Below are 5,979 nucleotides of genomic sequence, written 5' to 3' on the forward strand. Positions count from 1 at the left end.
GGGGGATTTGCAACACCCACATGCTCCCCAGTCATTGGCTACATTTTCAGCCAATGCAAGGCTGGAGGATGAAAACTTTTACATAACTATCTGAAGCTGGACCGTGAAGCCCCACCCTTGAAAAAACATAAAGACCTTATACATTTTAGGTGGGATGTGTGCATGTGACGGCATGCCTGCGAGGGTCAGTGAATCATTGAACGGTAGAGTTGAAAAGGAACCCATTGGTCATCTAGTCCAACGCCCTGCAAAGCAGGAATCACAATGAAAGAGAGAAAGCTTTGTGCTTGCATGCATGTGTGTGTTTGCATTGGCCATGCAAGGCCAGCCCAAGACATTTTGCTGCCTGAGGCACAGTACAAGGCGACGCCCCTCATTATTCCTTGCACAGAAGCCAAGTGGATTGACAGTTGAGTCTTAATTCAGTACTGGGAATCGGACAGCATTTTCCACAGCTCTGACAGCCCTTGTACCGTAAATAACTCTGTCCTTTGATAGAGAGAGGAATGGTCCCAGAGCTTAGAAGGAGCAGCCAAGGGGCTGTTGTCCGTGTCAGCCACCCGAGGCAATCGCCTCACTTTGCCTTGCGGCAGAGTCGGTCCTTTGGCCGTAACTACTGTTGCCATGGGACGCGAGTGGTGCTGTGGGTTAAACCACAGAGCCTAGGACTTGCCGATCAGAAGGTCGGCGGTTCCAATCCCCACAATGGGGTGAGCTCCTGTTGCTCAGTCCCTGCTCCTGCCAACCTAGCAGTTCAAAAGCACGTCAAAGTGCAAGTAGATAAATAGATACTGCTCTGGCGGGAAGGTAAATGGCGTTTCCGTGCGCTGCTCTGGTTCACCAGAAGCGGCTTAGTCATGCTGGCCACATGACCCGGAAGCTGTACGCCGGCTCCCTCGGCCAATAAAGCGAGATGAGCGCCGCAACCCCAGAGTCGGCCACAACTGGACCTAATGGTCAGGGGCCTCTTTACCCTTGACCATTGCCATGAACTCTCCAGAAGGATGGCAGGCGTCGGCTGTGTTCATTCAGTGCAAAGAATTCTGGTCATTGCGGTTTGCTTAAGGGTTGCTGGGAACTGTGACTCTGTGAGGGGTGAACTACAGTGCCCATAATTCTCTGCAGAGAAAAATGTGCCACAAATGTGATTTAAAGGGATCCCACCCTGCGACTCATTTAGATGTATTTTTGAGAAAATTCATGGAGCGTGGAAACCTCCATGTTCAGAGGCACTCTGTCTCTGAATACCAGTCACTGGGGAACAAACAGCAGTATCCCTCAGGCCTCCTTTGCAGGCTAGCCAGCTGCCTCTGCCTTGCCGCTGCCACAAGCAGGGTGCTGGACTAGGTGGGCCTTTGACCTTAGCCAGGCAAGTTAGTTGAGCACCAAGGGTGGTCTGTTCTCATGTCACCCTTTACCCTTTACCCTCCTGTCTTCCGTTACTAGTCTGAACTTGCAGCCCTTCATTCAGTGGCAGGCTTTGAAAGAGCCTTGTTACAGTAGAAATCTGTTGACACTAGAAATCTGAACCCTACCCGAGTCACAATACTAAGCCTGTGGGAACCCAACCGCGCCCTCTAATCTGAATGCCTCCAAAGAAAGCTTAGTGCTTTCTTAGTGCTTAGGATTCTCAAGTTCTCTCTTGTGGGGTGCATGATTCTTGCCTGGGAGACGCTAATCCCTTTGTAAAGCGCCTTTAAGGTTCTGAATGTTGAAAGAACTGCCTGAGGAACTGTCATCAATGTGGAGGAGGCATGAATAGGTTGGATAAAACCAAGGGATCCTTTCAGGGTGGGACTCTGGTATTTTGCCAGACCAGGATAAACCATTTAGGCCAAGCCCAGATGGAAGCTTTCCCCAACCTGGTGCCCTCCATGTGCTGTTGGATGACACCTCACATCAGCCCTAGCTGGCACAACTATATGGTTCTGGGGGTTCAGGGCTCCTGCATCAAGGAGGAATAAATAGATGCAGAAATAGAGGATGGGGAGCAGCTGGCTCGACATCGGGATGTGTGAAAAGGAGCTAGGGGTGTTAGTAGACCACAAGCTTAGCACGAGTCAACAGTGCCATGCAGCAGCAAAAGTGCTAATGCAATTCTAAATTACACCAGTGGAAGTAGAGTGTCCAGCTCAAGGGAAGTCACAGTCCCACTCTATTCTGCCTTGGTTAGACCCCAGCTGGAGTCCTGTGTCCAGTTCTGGGCACCACAGAACTGAGAGGCTGGAAGGTGTGCAGAGCAAGGCAACCAAGAGGATCAGGGTCTAGAAACCAGGCCTTATGAGGAACGGTTGAGGGAGCCGAGTGAGGCAGAGTCTGTCTGCAAGGTTCAGTCCAGTCCAAAGGTCAGGTGTATCTCAGTTCATGTAGTCAGACAATCTGGGGGTCAAGAAAACTGAGGGCCCAAGGTTTTGAGAAGCAAGCAGCAGCAAGGTCTGGCCAGGAACAACGGGTGTTGTTTCCAGCAACTGACTGAGGCTGGAAACCTTGCTTAAGAAAGCTGGAGCCAGCTGGTTCTCATCATGGAACAAGAAGGCTGATGGAGCAGATGGAGTCACTTCTGCTCCTTCAGGCTGCTGCTCAACAGGTGAAGTTGACTCCTGGCTCATGACACCCAGTATGTTTAGCTTGGAGATGCAAAGACAGAGGAGATTTGACAGCCACCTTCAGATATCTAAGGGCTGTCACATGGAAAGTGGCACAGACTTGTCTTCTGCTGCCCCAGAAGGGAGATACTGAACCAATGGCTTCAAGTAAACATTCAGAATAACTTTCTGAGGTCGGATGGCCATCTGTCTTGGACTCTTTAGCTGTGATTCCTGCATTGCAGGGGGTTGGACTAGATTAAGGTTACCAGATTTTTTTCCAATGAATCCGGGGACACTTTTCAACTTCAATAGGAATGATAGGATTTTGTCAGGGGACAGATTTGTAAATCCAGGGACTGTCCCCGGGAAACGAGGACGTCTGGTAACCTTAGACTAGATCACCCTCTGGGCCCCGTCCAACTCTATAATGATTTGATTCTATGTACCGTATTTTTCGCTCTACAGGACACACTTTTTCCCCTTCAAAAATGAAGGGGAAATGTGTGTGCGTCCTATGGAGCGAAGACGCCATAGCCCCGCGACCCTCTCCTGGCTGGAGAGGTGACGCGTGGCTATGGCAGGAGCCTCTATAGCCGCGCGCCACCTCTCCAGCCGGGAGAGCGCACGCGGGGCTAAAGCAGCCCCCCACGACCCTCTCCCAGCTGGAGAGGTGACGCGTGACTATGGCAGCAGCCTCTCCGCTGTGCCTTTCCGCTGCTCCCTGACCTGCTCTTTGGGGCTGGTGGTGGGCTCCCCCCCCCCAGCCCCAAAGAGCAGGTCGAAAGGAACCTGAAGCCTGGAGAGCAAGAGGGGTCGGTGCACACCGACCCCTCTCGCTCTCCAGGCTTCCAAGGTAGCCGCCTGAACGCACCTTAAAAGGCACCTTGTTTTAGAGAGGGAAAATAAGAGGGGGGAAATTCTCCCCCTCTCTGTGCAGCGCCTCCTGCCGCTTCGCTGAAGGGGCGCTGGGCAGAGAGGGGGAGATTTTTTTTTTCTTGTTCTCCCCGCTCTAAAACAAGGCGTGTCCTATTTTCCGGTGCGTCCTATGGTGCGAAAAATACGGTATGTGGTAACACTGGGGAAGCATCTCAGAATAAAGCTAAAGCATAACAACAACAACAACAACAACAACAACAACAACAACAACAACAACAACAACAACAACAACACTAGTGCACAATTATTGTGTTAAAACCAAGGCACCCACAATCAAACCCATTCTGGGGGGCCTCCTTGCAGCCACTGGCGCTTTCCCTGAGCGAAGGTCTGGGTCAAAGGCATTTGCTTAAAACTCTATTTTCCAATCTGTGTAAGAGTGAGCCATTTACTTTGCTGACACCTCCACTCATTGCAGCTCTAAGCACTTTAGAGATGGAAATCAAAGCAAGCAAGGCAAGCCTGTCACCTTGTCAACATGGGGCTTTCTCCAGTGCCCATGGGGGGAGGGGGGAGGGAGAGAATACAGATTGCGGGATAATTGTGCCAAACGAATCGTCAGCCCCACCACGTTATTTGATCAAGATGCTGAAGCTAGCCTGTGGCAGTTTGGAATATTTCATAATAAATATCAAGAGCAGGCCTGCTTGCTATATTAATACTGTAGTGTCTGTAGAACAAAATTCACCTTTGATTCCCATTCAAATAGGCAGATGATTTTGACTCCTAGAGGAAATTTATATAAGAGAGGAATAGAAGAAAAGAGAAGGAAGAAAAAAGACAGGCCATGTTAAGATTTAAACTTTAAAAGCTCCGACCCACTCAATTGAATGGGTGAGAAACAATTACCGTATTTTTCGCTCTATAACACGCACCTGACCATAACACACACATAGTTTTTAGAGGAGGAAAATGCATAGGCATGCCACCCGTAGGCATTTCCTCCATAACACGCACAGACATTTCCCCTTACTTTCTAGGAGGAAAAAAGTGAGTGTTATGGTGCAAAAAATATGGTAATAACTTTATTGCACTATTCACAGAACCATAGAATTGTACAGTTGGAAGTGACCCCGTGTACCATCTAGTCCAGCCTCATGCACTGCTGGAATCAGAGCTAAAGAACCCATGATAGATGGCCATTGGACCTCTGCTGAGAAACCTCCAATGAAGGAGGCTCCACCATCTTCCGACGGAGTCCGTTCCACTATCAAACAGCTCTTCCAGTTGTAAAGTTCTTCCTAATCTACTTTCTTGACATTTGAATCTATTGGTTTGGTTCCTCTGGAGCAGCAAAAAACAAGCCTGTTCTTCCTTCCACATGGCAGCCCTTCAGATATTTGAAGATAGCTATCCTATCCCTTCTCAATCTTCTCTTCTCCAGGCTAAACATACCCAACTGCCTCCATCACTCTCACGAGGCTTAGGTTCCAAACCCTTTGTCATCTTGGCTGCCCACTTCTGCATCTGTTCCAGCTTGTCAATATCCATCTTCAACTGATTCCCAGGATGCCAGTGGGATGTGACCAAGGCAGAATAGAGCGGGACTAGTATTACATCAGGACACTCACTTTTTGTTGATACAGCCTAGAAATGCATTCGCTTAGTCCTGTACAGGAAAAGCATGCAACCCCAGTGAGGTTCCTGTCATATTCTCCTTTCTCTCACTTTGCAGGATACCATTTCCCCGCAACGTATCCTGCGGCTGCCTTGTTTTGTCTCTTCAGTTGTTTCCCCCCTCCAGCCGTTGTAAAGAGGCTTGCCCTGGTGGCTCCCATCTGTCTCCCTCCGATGTCCTTCGTGACACCCCAAATCTGCCACTTTTGTTAGCCTCCAGAAGGATCCAGAGGCTTGATGGCTGGGAGCTGAGCACTCTGAGGAGTTGCAATAACACTGAATTGCTTCTTCAGCATTTAAAACCATTCAAGGGGATGGCAGAGGGCATTTCTCTCCCTCTCCTCATTCAAACGTAATTAGATTAAAAAAGAACAAGTGGGTTACTGTGCAGCACAAGAAACCTACCAACACAGCTATTCCTTTCAGTGCCCACTCTGCACTTGGAGTTGAGATCTGGTGCATGATTAAAACTGTGCTCTCCAGGGGATCAATGATTTGTTTATCTCTTGCCAAGGCTAGGTGGGGAGAAACAGTATTACACGCTGAAATGACGACTTTGCCCTTGATATTGCGAGGCTCCTGTACATACAGTGGTACCTCGGTGTAAGAACAGCCCGGTTTAAGAACAATTTGGTTTACAAACTTCGCGAAACCAGAAGTAGTGTCCCAGTTTGCAAACTTACCTCAGTCTAAAAACGGAAGCCGAACAGTGGAAGGGCACCAGTGGCAGGAGGCCTCATTAGGGAAAGCGCACCTCAGTTTAAGAACGGTTTCGGTTTAAGAACGGACTTCCAGAATGGATTAAGTTCGTAAACTGAGGTACCACTGTATTTGGACC

Source organism: Podarcis erhardii, assembly GCF_964252035.2.
Source record: "Podarcis erhardii genome assembly, chromosome: 7".
Classification (NCBI taxonomy): Eukaryota; Metazoa; Chordata; class Lepidosauria; order Squamata; family Lacertidae; genus Podarcis; species Podarcis erhardii.